General features: G+C 37.7%; 1 non-coding gene across 1 annotated transcript; it reads right to left on the reverse strand.

Annotated features, from left to right (window-relative positions):
* Nucleotides 1-9,434: 9,434 nt before the first annotated feature.
* Nucleotides 9,435-9,542, reverse strand: LOC112738464 (small nucleolar RNA R71). The gene has a single exon (XR_003169424.1). It is a non-coding gene; the product is annotated as a small nucleolar RNA R71 (small nucleolar RNA).
* Nucleotides 9,543-24,606: the final 15,064 nt, after the last annotated feature.

Here is a 24,606-nt window from a genome sequence, read left to right on the forward strand (position 1 = left end):
GAACTATTGTGTTTTCCAAAGACTGTATGTATGTTTTGATGCGTGCAAGAAAAGTTTCCAACACTACAGAAGGTTCATTGGGTTGGACGGATGCTTCTTGAAAACACCCCAAGGAGGACAACTGTTGACTGCAATTGGAAGAGACCCAAATGACCAGATTCTTCCAATTGCATATGCGGTTGTAGAGGCGGAGACAAAGGATTCCTGGGTCTGATTTTTGCGTCACTTGTCCGATGATTTAGACCCACACAATGTTGCAAAGTGCACGTTTATGTCTAATCAACAAAAGGTAGTTTTACATATATGAGCCTTTGCAGTTTTTCCATTCAAATATTTATAAATGCACTAATCATATGAAATCTTACCTTCTGCTAACAAGGCTTGTTGCCGGCGTTTGAAGAGGTCATTCCAGGGATGGACAACAGGTTCTGTGTCAGGCATCTCTACAGCAATTTCAGGAAGAAGTTTTCTGGTTTGGAGCTGAAGAACAGGATGTGGAGGTGTGCTAAAGCAAGTCATTGGCAAAGCTGGGAGAAGGAGATGAAATCTCTGCGAGGTCTGAATGAGGAAGCATTTCGACATCTGAATGGCATTCCACCCAGGTTCTGGTCAAGGTCCAGGTTCACTTTTCTATCTAAATGTGACAGTCTTTTTAACAATATGAGTGAGAGTTTCAATGCTGTCCTAGTAGAAGCAACAGAGAAACCTATTGTGACCATGTTAGAGGATATTAGGGTGTATATGATGACTAGATGGGCTGCAAATAGGGAAAGGGTTCTGAATTATCAAGAAAATATTATGCCAATGATTAGGAAAAAATTAGAGAAATGGGCAAGCTTAGCTAGGGACTGGAGGCCTTACTGGTCAGCAGCTAGTAAGTACGAGGTTATGTGTGGTCTAGATAAATACATTGTGGATCTGGCTGCTGGTGACTGTTCTTGCAGGAAATGGCAAATGAGTGGGATTCTTTGTCCTCATGCCATCAGCTGCATCACCTTCAAGGGCCTTGATTTGGAGTCCTATGTGGACGATTGCTACAAGAAGGAGGCCTACCTGAGGTGCTACCGGGAGGTCATACATCCTGTAAACGGCCCGGAGCTATGGGAGAAGACTCAATAAGATGATGTCATCCCACCTCCATATAGGAGGCCAAGCCACAGACCTATGAAGAAGAGGAAGCGAAGGCCTGCAGATGAAGACAACAGAAGCCTATAAACGGCCCGGAACTATGGGAGAGGACTCAATAAGATGATGTCATCCCACCTCCATACAGGAGGCCAAGCCACAGACCTGTGAAGAAGAGGAAGCGAGGGCCTGCAGATGAAGACAACAGAAGCCAGACTCATTTGTCAAGGAGGGATCAAGTCCAAAGGTTCTCTAACTGTGGTGGAGTGGGACACAAGAAAAGTGGCTGCACCAAGCCGAAGAAGAGGGTTTGTGACATCCTGTTCTAGGGTTCACTTACTATTATGCTGGCTATAAATTTAACTACTATATGATATGTGTGTAACTGTCTGTCTGATTTTCATTTTTTTTATAGGCCCAAACTTCAACCAAAAGAGGGAAGAATGATACACCTAAGCTGGCACCTGGTCAAACAGTTCGGGGAGGGAAAAAGAGGAAGACTACACCATCACCAACCAACCTGCCAGCAGCTCAGCCCAGGAAAACCCCCCAAGGCCCAAGAAAAGTGCAGGCCGGCCCACCACACTAGCACCTCAGCCCAAGAAAGGTTCCACTCAGCCCAACATCCTGGCCTATCCCAAGAACAAGGTTCCAGCAGCTGCAACCTCCACCTGCAACAAACAGCCCCTTAGCCAGCCATCTGTGAGGAAGAGACATTTTTCTGTCATTCAAAGCAGTTCACCTCATATCCCACTGCAGAAGTTGAGGTTGATGGCCAAATTACCTCCATCTCAGTGTGGGAATCTTTAGGATTTGGATGTCAAGTCTTTTGTTAATTATGTCTTAGTGCTTTGCAAGCAATGTTTATATTTTGGTATTGGCTATTTAGTTTCAGAACTTTGCCTTAGTTACATTGTTTTCATTACTGTATTTTGGTATTAACTGCTTGAGGACACTTTTGTTGAGTGTTGCTTCTCTGTCTTTTGGTATTATGCCTGTGGAGGCAAACAGTTAACTTGTGTTTATTTTAACTACTCATCAAATGAAATATGACATTAGTTAATTACTGAATTTTTAGGTCATGTATTCAATGCTTTTGTGGTTTACTCATGAACTACATTTAGATTACAAAATAACACAACTTCATTGTTAAACAAGGTCACATTTTGGGCAACATTAAACATCACTTTCCTTCATTAATTCAAACAGCTTCAAACATGCTACACACCTAAACCATTGTAACATCACAAGATACCCTCAAACTCTACCCCTACAACACAACAAATCTCATAACTTTCCCTACCAAATCATCTATAACCTAGGTGCATTCCATTCTGGTGCTTTAAGGTATATTGATTCTGCAGCAATAAGAACAAAAACCCCACCCAGCCAGTAATACATAGAGCAGCAACAACCCAAAATTTCGTTTCCACCTCCTTCAATCTTGTCTTTAATTTCATTATCTTCCTCCTATTTCTTGCAATTTCAACCTCTTGCTGAGCACCTCCAGGTTCCGAATCTGCCCATTTGAAGAAATCACAGCCATCCTGAACCTGATAGAAGCCACAGAGACATATCAATAAACCCCAAATTCTCAGACCCACAACGACAAAATAGGAAGAACACCTTACCTCATAGTATACGCAACCCCAAAATCTTCGTCCCGTGTTATCCTTCGTGGATGAAGTTCGCAAAATCGGCCTCTCACCATGGCCACAGAGCAACTCCTTTGCAGGTGAATGAAAACGTGAAGCTCTTGAACTCTGGGAAGCCATTGATGCTGTTTCCTGAACCCCAGCGCTGCTACTCTTCATCGACCTTCAGCAGAAGCCGCTGCCGTTCAACTGCCCGTGCACTTCACCTTCATTCACTTTCATTATTTACATATTTATTATTTTCCTTACTGCTTTTATTATTATTTATATTAATTAATATTATCATTATCTATTAAAACGGTCGTAACGGAAGCTAACAACCACAGGGGTAAAATCGTCTGAGGGATGATTTTAAAACAAACTGGAACCTTTGGGACCATTTTATTACGAAAAAAGGCTAGGGATGAAATTGATTTTTGGCCCCTACGTTAGGGACCAAAATCATACTTAACCCTTATAGTTTTCAGGTTGTGTGATGTCACAAGCTTTCGTCTTTCTGAAGGATTTCAGTTTATTATTTTTGTTGTTATTGTTATTATTGTGTTATATAAAGCTTTGATTGTGTGTATTATGCTGAACTAGATGCATATTTGTAAAGGATTTGAATATGTGTTCTAAAGTATTTGTTATAATTGTAGTACTATTTTAATTTATTATGTATTTTGAGGTTGAAATGATTAATTTTAAAGGCTTAGATCTAAGTAAATATATGTTTTAAAAAAATTTGTGAGAGAGAGAGAGAGAGAGAGAGAGAGAGAGAGAGAGAGAGAGAGAGAGAGAGAGAGAGAGAGGTGGAAGAGGAAGGATGACGCAAGAAGTTGGGAGGAAAAGGATAAACAAATAGGATATAAGAAGGACAAAGATAGAAAAGAAATTGAAAATAAGGTAAAAGTAGGAGAAGAAGAAAGGATTAGGAAAGGAGAGGATAGAGAGGGGGAAGGGCCACTACTATCTAGTAAGACTTGTTGCTACGACAGCTTTATAAACCGATGTAAGGTTTTCTTTCAAAAGCAAAACCTTAGAGAAATGGAAATTTGAGATAGAGAGAGAAATGCAAACTTATTCTATCATCTATTCTACTGTTTAGAAAGTTGAATTTGAGCTCAACAAACACATTATTGTATGGAAAAATCTCCCATTCAAATTGCAATTATATTGAATTTTATTCTCATTTACTTTATCACACATCTAGTTAATATTAACACATGATAGGTTATTCCAAATTTATGGGTATGTCGTTGTGATATTTGTTCTATATGCCATTAATTAATGGTGAAGCCTCAAATAAAGGTAACAATAAGAATAATAATGGTGGAAAGATACTATTTACATGAGAATAAGTTCTGTAAAAGATTCAGCATGCCAAATTGGATGCACTTAAGGATTTAAAATGATTACAAGGCAATGATTCCTTATACTATGAGGGCTAACAATAACTTTCTTTAGAGTAAACTATTATTTCTACTTACTAATATTGAGAATGATGATAAATTTACTCACGAAAAAATAAAGTTATTTTTGTATCTATAAAAAAATGTCTTTCAATTGATAAGGCTATCCTAATTCTAAAAAAATATTCAAAATTTTTAAACTAACCTCCTAATCTAATCTATCCCACCCTAGTCTCCAACTCTTTACCATTACCATAATTTTCAATAATTTATTATCACCATCCAAATCCTTTCTCATCCCAAGCTACCACCAGCAGCAACAGAAATAGAACAATTCATACAAGCTCAATTAAATAATTTCTTTAACAGGAATTTCTAAAATTATCCACCAGTGTCATGAATCCAAAATACCAAATTTTATTAAATTTGTCACAAATTCACAAAATAATTTACCATAACACAAATTATTTTATCTCTATGAAACTTAATCTAACACAGTTACTCCACAACCACAACAAAAAACAAACTTCAAATAAACCCTAATTATAAAAATAAAAAATAATTAAAGGAAAAAAGTATGAAACCTTAAGAGAGAGACTTGTGAAATCATGGGAAGAGTTGGACTTCATCTCCTTAACCTCTTTGAGAATGCATTTGACGGTGAGGTTCTTTATTTTTACTTTTACGCCATCTCAAGCGTATAAGAAAAATTTCTTAGAGGGAAGAGAGTTTGGGGTTTGAAATTTGGGGTTTGTAAAATTGTGATCATTAGACAGTAATTGGAGGAGAATGGAAAATTGGAATGAATGACAAGAATCTGATTCAAGATGAAAATATCAACGGCCTTCTATGTCCATAATTATTGACATATAATCTTTCACTCTTTCCACCAGGATATCAAAAGGAGGCTATCAAAGCACAGGTATAAATCAACCCAAAACAAGTAAAAAACAAATGATCAGTCCACTCAAAAGAACAAAGCCAAAGTAACTAAATGACAATTCATACATTTATTGCTTTTCTATTAGTTGCATTCATACCATCTTTAGGAATAAGTTAGTTTGATAAGTCACCAATTCTGTTAGCATATGATAGTGTAGGAGCACATGCATATATATATTGTACAAACTTATTCTTCCCTATTGATGAGCGGATAATTTATACGCTTTTTGGCATTGTTTTTAGTATGTTTTTAGTAGGATCTAGTTACTTTTAGGGATATTTTCATTAGTTTTTATGTTAAATTCACATTTCTGGACTTTACTATGAGTTTGTGTGTTTTTCTGTGATTTTAGATATTTTCTGGCTGAAATTGAGGGACTTGAGCAGAAATCAGATTCAGAGGTTGAAGAAGGACTGCTGATGCTGTTGGATTCTGACCTCCCTGCACTCAAAGTGAATTTTCTGGAGCTACAGAACTCGAAATGGCGCGCTTCCAATTGCATTAGAAATTAGACATCCAGGGCTTTCCAGAAATATATAATAGTCCATACTTTGGCTAAGAATACATGACGCAAACTGGCGTTCAACGCCAGCTCTCTGCCCAATTCTGGCGTCCAGCGCCAGAAAAGGATCCAAAACCAGAGTTGAACGCCAGAAATGGATCAAAACCTGGCGTTCAACTCCACAAATGGCCTCTTCATGTGGAAAGTTAAAGCTCAGCCCAAGCACATACCAAGTGGGCCCCGGAAGTGAATTTATGCATCAATTACTTACTCATGTAAACCCTAGTGACTAGTTTATTATAAATAGGACCTTTTACTATTGTATTAGACATCTTTGAACACATTGTTCTTAGACCATGGGGGCTGGCCATCTCGGCCATGCCTGGACTTTCACTTATGTAATTTTAACGGTAGAGTTTCTACACTCCATAGATTAAGGTGTGGAGCTCTGCTGTTCCTCAAAGATTAATGCAAAGTACTACTGTTTTCTATTCAATTCATCTTATTTCGCTTCTAAGATATTCATTCGTACTTCAATCTGAATGTGATGAACGTGACAATCATCATCATTCCCTATGAACGCGTGCCTGACAACCACTTCCGTTCTACCTTCGACTGAATGAGTATCTCTTAGATCTCTTAATCAGAATCTTCGTGGCGTAAGCTAGAATGATGGCGGCATTCAAGAGAATCCGGAAAGTCTAAATCTTGTCTGTGGTATTCCGAGTAGGATTCAATGAATGAATGACTGTGACGAGCTCCAAACTCGCGATTGCAGGGCGTTAGTGACAGACGCAAAAGGATAGTAAATCCTATTCCAGCATGATCGAGAACCGACAGATGAATAGCCGTGCCGTGACAGGGTGCGTTGACCATTTTCACTGAGAGGATAAGATGAAGCCATTGACAAGGGTGATGCCTCCAGACGATTAGCCGTGCCGTGACAGGGCATTGGATCATTTTCCCGAGAGATGACCGAAAGTAGCCATTGACAGTGGTGATGTATCACATAAAGCCAGCCATGGAAAGGAGTAAGACTGATTGGATGAAGATAGCAGGAAAGCAGAGGTTCAGAGGAACGAAAGCATCTCCATTTGCTTATCTGAAATTTCTACCAATGAATTACATAAGTATTTCTATCCCTATTTTATTATATTAAATTCGAAAACACCATTATCAATTTATATCCGCCTAACTGAGATTTGCAAGGTAACCATAGCTTGCTTCATACCAACAATCTCCGTGGGATTCGACCCTTACTCACGTAAGGTATTACTTGGACGACCCAGTGCACTTGCTGGTCAGTTACACGGAGTTATGAACCATGGTCTTGGCATCATGTTTTTGGCGCCATTTCCAGGGAAAGAAAGAGCAATGAATTTTACATAATTAAAGTGTAATCACGATTCCGCGTACCAAGTTTTTGGCGCCGTTGTCGGGGATTGTTCGAGTTTGGACAACTAACGGTTCATCTTGTTGCTCAGATTAGGTAATTTTCTTTTTATTTTATTCTCAAAAAAATTTTTCAAAAATTTTCTCATCTGTTTTCAAAAAAAAAAAATATTTCTCCTTTGTTTTCGAAAAAAAAAATTTAAAATAAAAGTGTTTTCAAAAATATTTTTTTCTTCAGAATTTTTAAGAATGAATTCTAGTGTTTCATGGAGCATGTTGAAGCCTGGCTGGCTGTAAAGCCATGTCTAATTCCTTTGGGAATGAGTATGTCAGGCGTGTCATGTCTGAGTTACATACTAAAGCTTGGCTGGCTATTAAGCCATGCCTGACCCTTTGATTGGAGCTTTAGAGCATAAGATTCCTGGAATTCATATTAAAAATTTTGGAATCCTTATTTTCTTTTTCAAAATAATTTTTTGAAAAATATAAAATAAAAATCCAAAAAAAAATTTAGAAAATCATAAAAAAAAAATTATTTTGTGTTTCTTGTTTGAGTCTTGAGTCATGTTATAAGTTTGGTGTCAATTGCATGTGCATCTTGCATTTTTCGAAAATTTCATGCATTCATAGTGTTCTTCATGATCTTCAAGTTGTTCTTGGTAAGTCTTCTTGTTTGATCTTTGCATTTGCATGTTTTGTATCTTTTCTTGTTTTTCATATGCATTCTTGAATTCTTAGTGTCTAAGCATTAAAGAATTCTAAGTTTGGTGTCTTGCATGTTTTCCTTGCATTAAAAATTTTTCAAAATTATGTTCTTGATGTTCATCATGATCTTCATAGTGTTCTTGGTGTTCATCTTGACATTCATAGCATTCATGCATGCATTCATTGTTTGATCCAAAATTTTCATGCATTGAGTCTTTTTGTTGTTTTTCTCTCTCATCATAAAAATTCAAAAATAAAAAAAAATATATCTTTCCCATTTTTTCTCATCAAATTCGAAAATTTGAGTTGACTTTTTCAAAAATTTTTAAAATCAAGTTGTTTCTCATGAGTCAATTCAAATATTCAATTTGAAAATCTTATCTTTTTCAAAATCTTTTTCAAAAATCAAATCTTTTTCAAAATTCTTAGTTATTTTCGAAAATTCCAAAAATATTTTTCAAAAATCTTTTTCTTATTTTTATATGAAATTTTCGAAAATAACATAATCAATTAATGTTTTGATTCAAAAATTTGAAGTTTGTTACTTGCTTGTTAAGAAAGATTCAAACTTTAAGTTCTAGAATCATATCTTGTGATTTCTTATGAATCAAGTCATTAATTGAGATTTTAAAAATAAAATCTTTTTCAAAACTAATTTCTAAAATATCTTCTTATCTTACCTTTTTCAAAAAGTTGGTTTCAAAATATCTTTTCTAACCTCCTAACTTTTTATCTTTTCAAAATTTGTTTCAACTAACTAACTAACTTTTTGTTTGTTTCTTAACTTTTTCAAAACTACCTAACTAACTCTCTCTCTCTAATTTTTGAAAATATCTTCCCTCTTTTTCAAAAATTTCTTTTTAATTAACTAATTATTCCTATTTTTATTTTTGATTTTAAAAATTTTTGAAAAATACTAACATTTTTCAAAAACCATTTTCGAAAATCACTAACTCTTTTTCAAAAATATTTTTCGAAAATTCTCCCTCTCCCATCTTATTCTATTTATTTATTCATTTACTAACATCTCATCTCACATCTCAACCCTCCTCACAGTTGTGTTTCTTCCATTACATTACATTCTTTGTCTCCCCCTCTTCTTCTACTCACACAGGGATCCCTATACTGTGGTATAAAGGATCTCTATTATTATTATTATTATTTTTCTGTGCCATCTTCTTTGTCATATGAGCAGGAGCAAGGATAAGAACATTCTTGTGGAAGCAGATCCAGAACCTGAAAGGACTCTGAAAAGGAAACTAAGAGAAGCTAAATTACAACAATCCAGAGACAACCTTTCAGAAATTTTCGAACAGGAAGAGGAGATGGCAGCCGAAAATAATAATAATGTAAGGAAGATGCTTGGTGACTTTACTGCACCTAATTCCAATTTACATGGAAGAAGCATCTCCATCCCTGCCATTGGAGCAAACAACTTTGAGCTGAAACCTCAATTAGTTTCTCTGATGCAGCAAAACTGCAAGTTTCATGGACTTCCATCTGAAGATCCTTTTCCGTTCTTAACTGAATTCTTGCAGATATGCGATACTGTTAAGACTAATGGAGTAGATCCTGAAGTCTACAGGCTCATGCTTTTCCCTTTTGCTGTAAGAGATAGAGCTAGATTATGGTTGGAGTCTCAACCCAAAGACAGCCTGAACTCTTGGGATAAGCTGGTCACGGCTTTCTTAGCCAAGTACTTTCCTCCTCAAAAGCTGAGCAAGCTTAGAGCTGATGTTCAAACTTTCAGACAGAAAGAAGGTGAATCCCTCTATGAAGCTTGGGAAAGATACAAACAGTTGACCAAAAAGTGTCCTTCTGACATGCTTTCAGAATGGACCATCCTGGATATATTCTATGATGGTTTATCTGAGCTATCAAAGATGTCACTGGACACTTCTGCAGGTGGATCCATTCACCTAAAGAAAACGCCTGCAGAAGCTCAAGAACTCATTGACATGGTTGCTAATAACCAGTTCATGTACACTTCTGAAAGGAATCCTGTGAGTAATGGGACGCCTATGAAGAAGGGAGTTCTTGAAGTTGATACTCTGAATGCCATATTGGCTCAGAACAAAATATTGACTCAGCAAGTCAATATGATCTCTCAGAGTCTGAATGGAATGCAAGCTACATCCAACAGTACTCAAGAGGCTTCTTATGAAGAAGAAGCTTATGATCCTGAGAACCCTGCAATAGCAGAGGTGAATTACTTAGGTGAACCTTATGGAAACACTTATAACTCATCATTGAGAAATCATCCAAATTTCTCATGGAAGGATCAAAAGCCTCAACAAGGCTTTAATAATGGTGGAAGAAACAGGTTTAACAATAATAAACCTTTTCCATCATCCACTCAACAACAGACAGAGAACTCTGAACAAAATGCTTCTAATTTAGCAAATCTAGTCTCTGATCTATCCAAGGCCACTGTGAGCTTCATGAATGAAACAAGGTCTTCCATTAGAAATTTGGAAGCACAAGTAGGCCAGCTGAGTAAAAGGATCACTGAAATCCCTCCCAGTACTCTCCCAAGCAATACAGAAGAGAATCCAAAAGGAGAGTACAAGGCCATTGACATAAGCAAAATGGCCGAACCCAATGAGGGAGAGGAGGACGTGAATCCCAAGGAGGAAGACCTCCTGGGACGTCCAGTGATCAATAAGGAGCTTCCCTCTGAGGAACCAAAGGACTCTAAGGCTCATCTAGAGACCATAGAGATTCCATTGAACCTTCTTATGCCCTTCATGAGCTCTGATGAGTATTCCTCTTCTGAAGAGAATGAGGATGTTACTGAAGAGCAAACTGCCAAGTTTCTTGGTGCAATCATGAAGCTGAATGCCAAATTATTTGGCATTGATACTTGGGAAGTTGAACCTCCCTTGTTCATCAATGAACTAAGTGATCTGGATCAACTGACATTGCCTCAGAAGAGACAGGATCCTGGAAAATTCATAATACCCTGCACCATAGGCACCATGATCTTTAAGGCTCTGTGTGACCTTGGTTCAGGAATAAACCTCATGCCCCTCTCTGTAATAGAGAAACTGGGAATCTATGGGGTGCAAGCTGCTAAAATCTCATTAGAGATGGCAGACAGTTCAAGAAAACAGGCTTATGGACAAGTAGAGGACGTGTTAGTAAAGGTTGAAGGCCTTTACATCCCTGCTGATTTCATAGTCCTGGATACTGGAAAGGAAGAGGATGAATCCATCATCCTAGGAAGACCTTTCCTGGCCACAGCAAGAGCTGTGATTGATGTTGACAGAGGTGAAATAGTCCTTCAATGGAATGAGGACTCCCTTGTGTTTAAAACTCAAGGATCTCCCTCTGCAACCATGAAGAGGAAGCAGAAAAAGCTTCTCTCAAAGCAGAGTCAACCAGAGCCCCCACAGTCAAACTCTAAGTTTGGTGTTGGGAGGCCACAACCAAACTCTAAGTTTGGTGTTGAACTCCCATATCCAAACTCTAAGTTTGGTGTTGGAGAGTCTCAACAAAGCTCTGCACATCTGTGAGGCTCCATGAGAGCCCACTGTCAAGCTATTGACATTAAAGAAGCGCTTGTTGGGAGGCAACCCAATTTTTATTTATCTAACTATATTTTTCTTAGTTATATGTCTTTATAGGTTCATGATCATGTGGAGTCACAAAATAAATATAAAAATTGAAAACGGAATCAAAAACAGCAGAAGAAAAATCACACCCTGGAGGAGCATCTGTCTGGCGTTCAGCGCCAGAACAGAGCATGGTTCTGGCGCTGAACGCCCAAAATGGGCAGCTTCTGGGCGCTGAACGCCAGAACAGGCATGGTTCTGGCGTTCAACGCCAGAAATGGCACACAAATGGGCGTTGAACGCCCAAAATAGCCACCAACCTAGCGCTGAACGCCCAGAGTTGTGTGCAAAGGCATTTTTACATGCCTAATGGGTGCAGGGATGTAAATCCTTGAACACCTCAGGATCTGTGGACCCCACAGGATCCCCACCTACCTCCACTCACTTCTTCTCACCACTTTCTTTCACACAACCCCATAAACACTCTTCCCAAAAAAACCCTTCACCAATCACCTCAAACTCTCTTCCCCATCACCTCTTCACCACTCACATCCATCCACTCTTCCCCATAAACCTACCTCATAAACTCCACCTACCTTCAAAAATTTAAAACCAATTTTCCACCCAAACCCACCCATATGGCCGAAACCTTTCCCCCCTCCTTCTCTATATAAAGCCCTCTATTCTTCATCAAATTCACACAACACACCCCTCTACACCCTTCTTGGCCGAAACACTTCCCACTCTCCCTCTCCTCCATTTCTTCTTCTTCTTCATCTATTCTTTCTTTTATTGCTCGAGGGTGAGCAAAACTCTAAGTTTGGTGTGGTAAAAGCATAAGCTTTTTGTTTTTCCATTACCATTGATGGCACCTAAGACCGGAGAATCCTCTAGAAAGGGGAAAGGGAAGACAAAAGCTTCCACATCCGAGTCATGGGAGATGGAAAGGTTCATCTCCAAAGCCCATCAAGACCACTTCTATGATGTTGTGGCCAAGAAGAAGGTGATCCCCGAGGTCCCTTTCAAACTCAAAAGAAATGAGTATCTGGAGATCCGACATGAAATTCAAAGAAGAGGTTGGGAAGTTCTAACAAATCCCATCCAACAAGTCGGCATCCTAATGGTTCAAGAGTTCTATGCCAATGCATGGATCACCAAGAACCATGATCAAAGTAAGAACCCGGATCCAAAGAACTATGTTACAATGGTTCGGGGGAAATACTTAGATTTTAGTCCGGAGAATGTGAGGTTGGCGTTTAACTTGCCCATGATGCAAGGAGATGAACGCCCCTACACTAGAAGGGTCAACTTTAATCAAAGGTTGGACCAAGTCCTTATGGACATATGTGTAGAAGGAGCTCAATGGAAGATTGACTCCAAAGGCAAGCCAGTTCAACTAAGAAGATTGGACCTCAAGCCTATAGCTAGAGGATGGTTGGAGTTCATTCAATGCTCAATCATTCCCACTAGCAACCGGTCTGAAGTTACTATAGACCGGGCCATCATGATCCATAGCATCATGATTAGAGAAGAGGTGAAAGTTCATGAGATTATACCTCAAGAACTCTACAAGGTGGCTGACAAGTCCTCCACCATGGCAAGGTTAGCCTTTCCTCACCTCATTTGCCACCTATGCAATTCGGCTGGGATTGACATAGAGGGAGATATCCTCATCAAAGAGGATAAGCCCATCACTAAGAAAAAGATGGAGCAAGCAAGAGAGCCCACTCATGGAGCTCAAGAGGCGTATGAAGCTCATCACCATGAGATCCCGGAGATGCCTCAAATGCACTTTCCTCCACAAAACTATTGGGAGCAAATTAACACCTCCCTAGGAGAATTGAGTTCCAATATGGGACAACTAAGGGTGGAACATCAAGAGCACTCCATCATGCTCCATGAAATCAGAGAAGATCAAAAAGCAATGAGGGAGGAGCAACAAAGACAAGGAAGAGACATAGAAGAGCTTAAGGACATCATTGGTTCCTCAAGAAGGAAACGCCACCATCACTAAGGTGGATTCATTCCTTGTTCTTATTTCTTCTGTTTTTCGTTTTCTATGTTATGTGTTTATCTATGTTTGTGTCTTCATTACATGATCATTAGTAGTTAGTAACTATGTCTTAAAGTTATGAATGTCCTATGAATCCATCACCTCTCTTAAATGAAAAATGTTTTAATTCAAAAGAACAAGAAGTACATGAGTTTCGAATTTATCCTTGAACTTAGTTTAATTATATTGATGTGGTGACAATGCTTCTTGTTTTCTGAATGAATGCTTGAACAGTGCATATGTCTTTTGAAGTTGTTGTTTAAGAATGTTAAATATGTTGGCTCTTGAAAGAATGATGACTAGGAGACATGTTATTTGATAATCTGAAAAATCATAAAAATGATTCTTGAAGCAAGAAAAAGCAGCAAAGAACAAAGCTTGCAGAAAAAAAAAGGGCGAAAAAAATAGAAAAAAAATATAGAAAGAAAAAGCAAGCAGAAAAAGCCAAAGCTCTTAAAACCAAGAGGCAAGAGCAAAAAGCCAATAACCCTTAAAACCAAAAGGCAAGGGCAAATAAAAAGGATCCCAAGGCTTTGAGCATCAGTGGATAGGAGGGCCTAAGGGAATAAAATCCCGGTCTAAGCGGCTGAACCAAGCTGTCCATAACCATGTGCTTGTGGCGTGTAGGTGTCAAGTGAAAACTTGAGACTGAGCGGTTAAAGTCAAGGTCCAAAGAAAAAAAAGAGTGTGCTTAAGAACCCTGGACACCTCTAATTGGGGACTTTAGCAAAGCTGAGTCACAATCTGAAAAGGTTCACCCAATTATGCGTCTGTGGCATTTATGTATCCGGCGGTAATACTGGAAAACAAAGTGCTTAGGGCCACGGCCAAGACTCATAAAGAAGCTGTGTTCAAGAATCATCATACTGAACTAGGAGAATCAATAACACTATCTGAACTCTGAGTTCCTATAGATGCCAATCATTCTGAACCTCAATGGATAAAGTGAGATGCCAAAACTATTCAAGAGGCAAAAAGCTATAAGTCCCGCTCATTTGATTGGAGCTATGTTTCATTGATAGTTTGGAATTTATAGTATATTCTCTTCTTTTTATCCTATTTGATTTTCAGTTGCTTGGGGACAAGCAACAATTTAAGTTTGGTGTTGTGATGAGCGGATAATTTATACGCTTTTTGGCATTGTTTTTAGTATATTTTTAGTAGGATCTAGTTACTTTTAGGGATGTTTTCATTAGTTTTTATGTTAAATTCACATTTCTGGACTTTACTATGAGTTTGTGTGTTTTTCTGTGATTTCAGGTATTTTCTGGCTGAAATTGAGGGACTTGAGCAGAAATCAGATTCAGAGGTTGAAGAAGGACTGCTGATGCTGTTGGATTCTGACCTCCCTGCACTCAAAGTGGATTTTCTGGAGCTACAAAACTCAAAATGGCGCGCTTCCAATTGCATTGGAAAGTAGACATCTAGGGCTTTCCAAAAATATATAATATTCCATACTTTGGCCAAGAATAGATGACGCAAACTGGCGTTCAACGCCAGCTCTCTGCCCAATTCTGGCGTCCAGCGCCAGAAAAAGATCCAAAACCAGAGTTGAACGCCAGAAATGGATCAAAACCTGGCGTTCAACTCCACAAATGGCCTCTGCACGTGGAAATTTAAAGCTCAGCCCAAGCACACACCAAGTGGGCCCCGGAAGTGAATTTATGCATCAATTACTTACTCATGTAAACCCTAGTGACTAGTTTATTATAAATAGGACCTTTTACTATTGTATTAGACATCTTTGAACGCATTGTTCTTAGACCATGGGGGCTGGCCATCTCGGCCATGCCTGGACTTTCACTTATGTAATTTTAACGGTAGAGTTTCTACACTCCATAGATTAAGGTGTGGAGCTCTGCTGTTCCTCAAAGATTAATGCAAAGTACTACTGTTTTCTATTCAATTCATCTTATTTCGCTTCTAAGATATTCATTCGTACTTCAATGTGAATGTGATGAACGTGACAATCATCATCATTTCCTATGAACGCGTGCCTGACAACCACTTCCGTTCTACCTTCGACTGAATGAGTATCTCTTAGATCTCTTAATCAGAATCTTCGTGGCGTAAGCTAGAATGATGGCGGCATTCAAGAGAATCCGGAAAGTCTAAACCTTGTCTGTGGTATTCCGAGTAGGATTCAATGAATGAATGACTGTGACGAGCTCCAAACTCGCGATTGCAGGGCGTTAGTGACAGACGCAAAAGGATAGTAAATCCTATTCCAGCATGATCGAGAACCGACAGATGAATAGCCGTGCCGTGACAGGGTGCGTTGACCATTTTCACTGAGAGGATAAGATGAAGCCATTGACAAGGGTGATGCCTCCAGACGATTAGCCGTGCCGTGACAGGGCATTGGATCATTTTCCCGAGAGATGACCGAAAGTAGCCATTGACAGTGGTGATGTATCACATAAAGCCAGCCATGGAAAGGAGTAAGACTGATTGGATGAAGATAGCAGGAAAGCAGAGGTTCAGAGGAACGAAAGCATCTCCATTCGCTTATCTGAAATTCCTACCAATGAATTACATAAGTATTTCTATCCCTATTTTATTATATTAAATTCGAAAACACCATTATCAATTTATATCCGCCTAACTGAGATTTGCAAGGTAACCATAGCTTGCTTCATACCAACAATCTCCGTGGAATTCGACCCTTACTCACGTAAGGTATTACTTGGATGACCCAGTGCACTTGCTGGTCAGTTACACGGAGTTGTGAACCATGGTCTTGGCATCATGTTTTTGGCGCCATTTCCAGGGAAAGAAAGAGCAATGAATTTTACATAATTAAAGTGTAATCACGATTCCGCGTACCACCTATTTTTATTGTTCATCTTCTGATACCCACCATTTCTTATGGCTAAAACTTCAAATCCAGATAAGCAATCTTCTTCTCCTTCCTCCTCCATGGATAAAACTTTTATCAATATTGCTACAAACACCACTAGCCCATATTGTATATATCCAAGTGAGAATCCCCCTTCTATCCTTGTGTTTCCAATTCTAACTGGGAATAACTACCATTCTTTGAGCCGTTCTTTTTCAATGATTGTCATATCTAAGAACAAAATTGTTTTTCTTACTGGTTCTATTCCTCTCCCATCTCCGGATGAGTCCCTGATTTCAATTTGAAAAAGATGCAACAACCTTGTTTTTTCATGGCTCTTTCACTCCTTGTCTCCCTTAATCACCCATAGTGTCATTTACTTATCTTCTCTCTCCACCGTCTGGTTAGATCTTAGGTAACACTTCTCATAGTCTGATCTCTTTAAAATTACAGAACTTCAAGAAGAAGTCTACGCTTTGAAACAGAAAACTCTTTTAGCCCCTGAGTTTTATACATCTTTAAAGTCTCTTTAAAAAGAATTGGAGAACTCAAAAGCTCTACCTGCTTGTACTTGTCTAGCCAAAACACACAGATTCCAATATTTTATCATCAGGTTTCTTAAGGGCCTTGATGAGTGTTTTTCAGTGATTTGCTCTCAAATCCTTCTATTCGATCCTCTTTCTCTCGTCAACAGAGTCTTTGCCCTTGTCATTCAGCATGAACGACAACTGCAGTTGGCCTCGGGACTACTCAACGAGCAGCTCACACTCACCGCTGTCGTCGATACTTGTCGTGCCTCCATGGGACGTGGCCGAAGCTCTCCTTCCTCTAGTTTGAGTTGTGGCAGTATCTCCTACTCCAAAATATGCACTCATTGTGGCCAAACTGGACACACAGTAGAGGTATGTTATGAAAAGCATAGCTACCCATCTGGAGTCTGGACATCTGCGCTTTCCTGGTCGTCCTCGTCAACTTGGTAGCAGCAGTGGCTTCATCAACAATGTAATCTTTACACCATTCTCCCTCTTCCGTGCCCTAGTGAATGAAGAAAGGACACCGATAAAGTCTTCAACAGAATCACAATTGGGCCTCACTCCAGCCCAGCATAGCTTCCTCTTAGTTCTTCTTAAATGGGTTGAGACTCAAGACTTAGCTTGCAATGGTAACTCTAAAGTTTTCACTTCTTTTTAAATTGGACTTCTTCTTAGCCTAAGTTTGAATACACACTTACTTTGTTCTTCATATTACTTTTCTGTTTTGAATAATGCTTCATCTAATTTCAATTTTAATGATGCTTGAGTCATTGACTCAGGATCTACGGATCATTTTACTTCCAATTTATCATGGTTTTCATCATATTATTCTATTAAACCCATCATTGTTTACATGCCTAATGGTTCACATGTTATTGCTCATTACACAGGGGTGGTCAAATTTTATTCTTCATTAATTATTCACTATGTTAGCAATGAGCAAACTCTAGATAATGGTCCATCTTTTACATTTCACAAAATAAACTCCATACAAACTTCACTTATCACATCTAATTTGTGGCATTTTCGCTTAGGACATATTTCTGGACAATGACTTAATATTTTACACAAGCAGTTTCCTTTTATTTTCTCACACCATATAAAAACTTGTGGTGTATATTATATTTCAAAGTAAAAAAACATTGCCATTTTCTTAAAATTTTAATAGAGCTAATACTATTTTTGAGTTATTGTATTTAGACATATGAGTCCTTTCAGACAAAACACAATACCCAATTACAAGTATTTTTTTAACCATTATGGATGATTTTAGTTGTTCCACTTGGGTAATTTTGCTAAAAACAAAAAGTGAATTTTCACAGCATGTTAAAAATTTTATTGCCTTGGTTGAAACAGAATTTAATTCAAAAGTCAAAAGCATAGTTCAGATAATGGTCTAAAATTTATCTTACATGATTTCTTTTCTTTTAGAAGTATAATTCACCAACTTAGTTGTATTGAGATTCCCCAACAAAATAGATGAGTCGAATGTAAACATTAACATATCTTGAATGTTTCTATAACCCTTATGTTTCAATCGAATTTTCATTTTTTATTTTTTGGTCATATGCCATTAATCATATATTTTATTTAATAAATAGGGTATCTTTTTTAATTTTAAATTCCAAAACATTCTATAAAATTTTATTTAATAAAATCCCAAATTAGGAAGAAATCAAAGTTTTTAGTTGTTTATGTTTTGTATCTACTTTAATTTCACAACATTCCAAATTTGATCTAAGAGCTTCTAAAGCTGTTTTTTTATATTCAAAACTGGAATAAAAGATTTTATTGTCTATTCATTAGATGATAAAAATATTAAGGTGTCCAAAAATATTATTTTCTATGAACATATTTTTCTTTCACAAAAATAAGCCATATCCCATATCAGCCCAATAACCCACATGTACCCACAAATTTTTTGCCTAACCATTCCAACATTCAACACCCTCATTTTAATAATTAAAGGCCACACTTCACACTCCACATCATTACCCGTCGGGCCTCCCTCCCTCCCAACTAACCCAAACCCATCTCCACCATCTTACCCAATTGTCTCTTCAACCCCAACATCCTCTCACTCTTCAACCCCATCCTCTACATCCACCGAGTCTTCATCATCTTCAACACCACCTTCCACAACATCATCACCGTCTACCTTTATCCCCACTCTTTCAACACCTCCAACAATCACCATAATACCTCCACCACCTCGACGAAGTCTTCGTCAATCTCATCTCCCACCACATCTATCAGACTATATATGCTCCTCTCTCACCTTCTCAAATCCATCTTCTTCAAAGTGTCGCTACCCACCTTCTTCTGTCCTCTCAATTTTTTCTCTCTTTATTTCATAAAAATTTTATTTTATCATCGCACTTTAATGTTGAACCTAGGTCGTTCAAGGAAGCCAATACAAATCCACACTAGCGTGATGCTATGAGGGCAAAACTAGTGGCACTAAAGTTGAACCAAACGTGATTTCTTGTTGAATGCCCTTCTCATGTGAAGCCAATTAGCTGTAAATGAGTTTATCGGATCAAGCAATGTCCAGATGGATCCATTGAATGCGACAAAGCTATATTAGTAGCAAAAGGTTTGTTCAGACTGAATGAGTGAATTTTCTTGAAACATTTTCTCCTGTTGTGAAGCCAGGAACAATTAGAATAGTGCTAGCCTTAGCTTCTATTAAACACTGGCCTATTCAAAAGGTTGATGTGAATAATGCTTTTTCCATAGTAATCTAACCAAAGACGTGTATATGTCTCTGACACCGGTTCTGAATTCGATTCATCCCAATCAATGTTACAAAAATTCATATATGGCCTACGACAATCTAGCAGAATATGGTATGAAAAGCTATTTATCCTTTTGCTTTCTTGTAGATATCAACAAATTTTCTTTGATTATAGCCTTTTCATCAAAATTTTGGGTAATAAAATTTGCATTTTATTAATTAATATGGATGACATTGTAATTGATGCATGAACATCTTTAATTGTTTTTAGTTATTATTTCTTTGAATAAAGTTAGTGATTTTCTTATTTTTATTAAGATTCTCACGCTTTTAATCAATATTTCTTGGAGTTGCTTTGAGCTTTAATATGTGTAGGAAAGTGTTAAAAATAAGCAAGAACAAGAATGAAAAGATGCAATCAAGAAAAGCACTAGAAGCAAGAAGGAAGGAAAGACAAAAGACACCAAATCAACACCTCTCAATAGCCAAATGAAGTGCTCATGAGTGTAACACATGGAACTTCACATCACACTTGTAAGCCAAAAGCCACTTTCACCTCTTCATACTCCAACGAGCATAACTTGAGTTAGAGAAGTCCAAATGACACCGTTTTAACAATGTTAGAAAGCTGACATTCAGAGCTTTCCAACGATATATAATAGTTTAGAGTAGATATGCATCTAAGGCAGCCAAACTCAAGTCACAAAAAGCACTCCAGGACTGCCATGAATCTATTGCGTGCAACGTGGGAGGTCATACGTGCAACATGAAGCATTAGACCCCTCTGACCTCTTCACACTCCAATGAACATAACATGAGCTAGAAATGTCCAAATGACGCGGTTTTAGCGATGTTAGAAAGCTGACATCCAGAGCTTTCTAACGATGTATAATAGTTTATGATAAACATGCGTTTAAGGCAGCCAAACTCAAGCCATAAAAAAATACTCCATGGCTGCCATGAATTCATGCGTGCAACATAGGGAGAGTGTGCGTGCAACGTATGGAACCAGATCCCTCTGACCTCTTTGCACTCCAACAAGCATAACTTGAGCTATAGAAGTCCAAATGATGCGGTATATAATAGTTTATATATTAGTTATTAGAAAGCTAATATCCAGAACTTTTTAACGATATATAATAGTTTATAGTAGACATGCGTCTAAGGTAGCCAAACTCAAGCCACAAAAAGTACTCCGTGGCTACCACAAGCTATGCATGCAATATGGAAGATGGGGTATGCAATGTGAAGATTGAAATAGAGGCCAATTGGTGCAAAGGAAAGCCATGCGTTGCACGTGGAGAGAGTGTGCATGCAACGTGAATAGTTTCAAAGAGTGTGCAACACTTTATAAGCTTCAATTATTTAGGACTAGTTTGGATAAGTGACATATAATTCAATCTAAGGACTATTCTTGAAAGTTATTTGAAATTAAATCAGAATTGTGCTTCATCTCTTTTCTTAAATAATTGACTACGAAATTAGCGATTAATTAGAATAAAGAGAAATTGAATTGTCCAGGAATTAGAATTTGATTATTTATGATTTGTCGTGACTGATCTTTGCATGCCTCAAATAAATGAACACAAGGATTGTTTTCCTAAAGAGTGAATATCTCTGAAACCTTAACATTCTCATCATTATTATTTTCATTCACTATTTGCTATTTCTTTTTCCTTTTTACACATTTGAATTCTCATCTCTCTGATTTTGTTTTGTCTAATTAGAATAGTCAATTAATCATTATTTATTAGTCCATTAATCCTCGTGAGAACGATAACCCACTCACCGTGGTATTACTTGATACGATTCGGTACACTTGTCGAGTTGTGGTTTTATAAAACTCCATATCAAGTTTTTGGCGCCGTTGTTGCAGATTAATTATGATTACTACCACATTAATTGATTCTATAAATTATACTTTTTATTATTTTTTTTGTTTGCTACTCATTGAGATTCCTTTCACTATGACGTTGAGAATTTCACTTTTTTTTTTTATTTTTTCCTATTTTGCATGCAAGACAAAGACAAAGAACCACTCCTCTTTGATCCTGAAATTGAAAGAACACTCCACTAATTGAGAAAAATGTCTCAAAATTAGAGGTTGTTAGAAGAAATTGAGGAGTCAAAAAGCATGGCAAACAACAATAACAATGCTAATGCTAGGAGGACTCTTGGAAATTTTGTTACCCCCACAAATAATAGTTGTGGAAGTAGCATGGTGAGGCCCACCGTGGAGGCAAATAACTTTGAGTTGAAGCCTTAACTCATCTCTTTGGTGCAATAAACTTGTCAATGCAGTGAGAGTCCTTAAAAAGATCCTAATTTGTTCATCTCTGGCTTCCTACAAATATGTGATACCGTCAAATCCAATGGTGTCTCTGCTGAAGCATATCACCTGATGTTGTTCCCATTCTCTATTGATGGTTTTCAGTGGCTAAGAGAATGGGGGTTGAATCTTAGCCCCTTTTTCGCTTATTAAAACTTGTTGGTCCTTGAAACAACTTCTGGAGACTTTTTGATTTTTGTCTCGTACCCAGCCACGAGACTTTTTCTTTTTATCTCGTAACCCGGCACGATATATTTTTCGGTTTTATCTCCTATGCAGCAGAAACAGAAATGGAGTAGAAGAAAGAGAGAGAATCATACCACGATATATCCTGGTTCAGCAATGTAGCCTACATCCAGTCTCCATCACAACAATGATGGAATTTCACTATAATCTTCATGATTACATACACCAATTCTCCCTAGGAACTACCATTCCTATCCGGGACAAGTCCAGAATCTAAACCCCAATCCTGAACTTGACTTGGTCACAGCCAAGCTTTCAACTGCTAAGTGCTAACCCAACTTGCAAGGAGATTCCCACAGAATCATGAAACACAACACAGATGTACAAAGGACCTCTAAGGACATCTATGGCTTTTTCTTTTACATTTTTCACTCTCTGCCTTTTTTTGCTCTATGGCTTTTTCATACAAACCTCACTGTTTGCCTTTTTCCATGAGACTCAAGACAGACAAAATTAAACAGAAGATTACAAAATAAAGAACATTGAAGGAGAAGAACTTCTGTTAGCTTGGGTATGAGAATTTTGTGCCTTGCACTCTCACTCCTTACTTCAAGCCCTGGCTGTTCTCCCTTATTTATAGAAGGGGAAGCCTCCAAGGTTGAAGTTCTTGAACCGAGCTAACTTCTTCTTCTTCATGCAAACCGGTTCGGCCAGAGAGAGAGGAGAGGAAACTGAATGTAAAACCCAACATGTAATTACCTCTGTATCTTTCCTTTACACCAAGCTTCACCAATTCGAGCCATCCATCTTGACTTGCACTCCAAGAAGGATCCCTAGCTCTTGATGAGTTCTTGATGATGACAGCTTCTTCTGCTCTAACTTCTGCATCTTACCCACGTAGCTACAGTAGCTACCTCCTGTGGTGGTTGATCAAAAGTTGAGACAAGCCATCCCTTAAGGATCTTCTTCCTCTGACCGAGATCATCTTCTTCCATTTTTGGTATGGAGAGCATGAGATCTCTTCACCAAATCTTACCATTTGTGATGAAAATCTCAGCCACAACATACTTTTTGTTTTCTTTTTCTTTTTCTTGCCATCATTACAATGGTCTTTATCTTGCTTCTAGCTTCTTCTTCATCACTCTGATAGCTTGCAAAAGCTTCTATGATTTCTTTGTGAAGTGACCGAATGAAGAAGAGGGGTGAGAGAGAAGAGAGAGTAAAAGGAAAGCATTCAATGGATTTGATAAATTAAAATGAATTAATTTACTTTCCTTTGCTTTAGGTAGCGTGTATCATTAAGGCAGCAGTCAAATTAATTATCATTTCTCTCTCATGGTTCCAATGCAGTTAATGTTAATTGAATTAAATTTGGAATCCATCAAGTTGAGAGTGGGATCCGTTGGAAGCATGGAACTTGCTTTCTTTCCATATTGGTTTCAGACCAAGCAAGTTGGTTTCCAACCAAAATTGAATTGGGCTAATAATAATGATTAAACAATCTGGCCCAATAACAAGATATTGCTTCAGCCATAACATTTAAACATTTTTTAATAAGGCTGAAAACTTGAATTCATATTGGGCTTGCAATGATTTTCTTTTCTTTTTGGCCTAGCATCAAATTCTGCATAACAAAATTATTAATTAGTAAATATAATCATGAAGATCAAATTAATAATTTTGTAATTGATTGTATTAATAATGTTTGATCATCACAAATTTGTAATCTCCTCCTTGATGACAAACATTATTAAAAATTGAAATGGAAAGAAATTAGAGTACTCCCTTTGAATATTTGGATTCCTTCTCTTTCCAATTGTTAGATGGCTCCCCCTTAATGTATGCTATTTTACCAAGGGAAGCTTCACCCGTAACAAATGTCATCAAGCCTAAGGCAACTATGTTATTCAACATATGTAATCTTGAGATGTTGAATGGCTTGATTTATGAGCAGAAATGGCATGATGAACACAACTTTGACTTGTTATCATAAAAAATGACTTTCTGCTCAATCCAATCAAAAAAATATTTTGAGTATAGAGTACATAAAAATAAAGAAAAACACTTGATAATTCCAAAAATCTGTTTGCCAAAAACATTTGATTAAAATAATATTTTCCAGCCACCATTTCAGAGCAAATTAATTATCAGTTTATAGCAAGGAAAACATTTTAATCAAACATGATTAGTGCACGAAATTGTGATCATCAACAATGGCGCCAAAGACTTGGAGCTCTCAAACGTGAATCACACTTTGTCACAATTCCGCACAACTAACCAGCAAGTGCACTGGGTCGTCCAAGTAATACCTTACGTGAGTAAGGGTCGATCCCACGGAGATTGTCGGCTTGAAGCAAGCTATAATCATCTTGTAAATCTCAGTCAGGCGGATTCAAATGGTTATGGAGGATTGATAATTAAAAGATGAATAAAGCATAAAATAAGATAAAGATAGAGATACTTATGTAATTCAGTGGCAGGAATTTCAGATAAGCATATGAAGATGCTTTGTTCCTCTCGAACCTCTGCTTTCCTATTGCCTTCTTCCAATCATTCATACTCCTTTCCATGGCAAGCTTTATGTTGGGCATCACCGTTGTCAATGGCTACTTCCCGTCCTCTCAGTGAAAATGTTCTACGCACGCTGTCACCGCACAGCTAA

The sequence above is a fragment of the Arachis hypogaea genome, chromosome 13 (assembly GCF_003086295.3).
Source record: "Arachis hypogaea cultivar Tifrunner chromosome 13, arahy.Tifrunner.gnm2.J5K5, whole genome shotgun sequence".
NCBI lineage: Eukaryota > Viridiplantae > Streptophyta > Magnoliopsida > Fabales > Fabaceae > Arachis > Arachis hypogaea.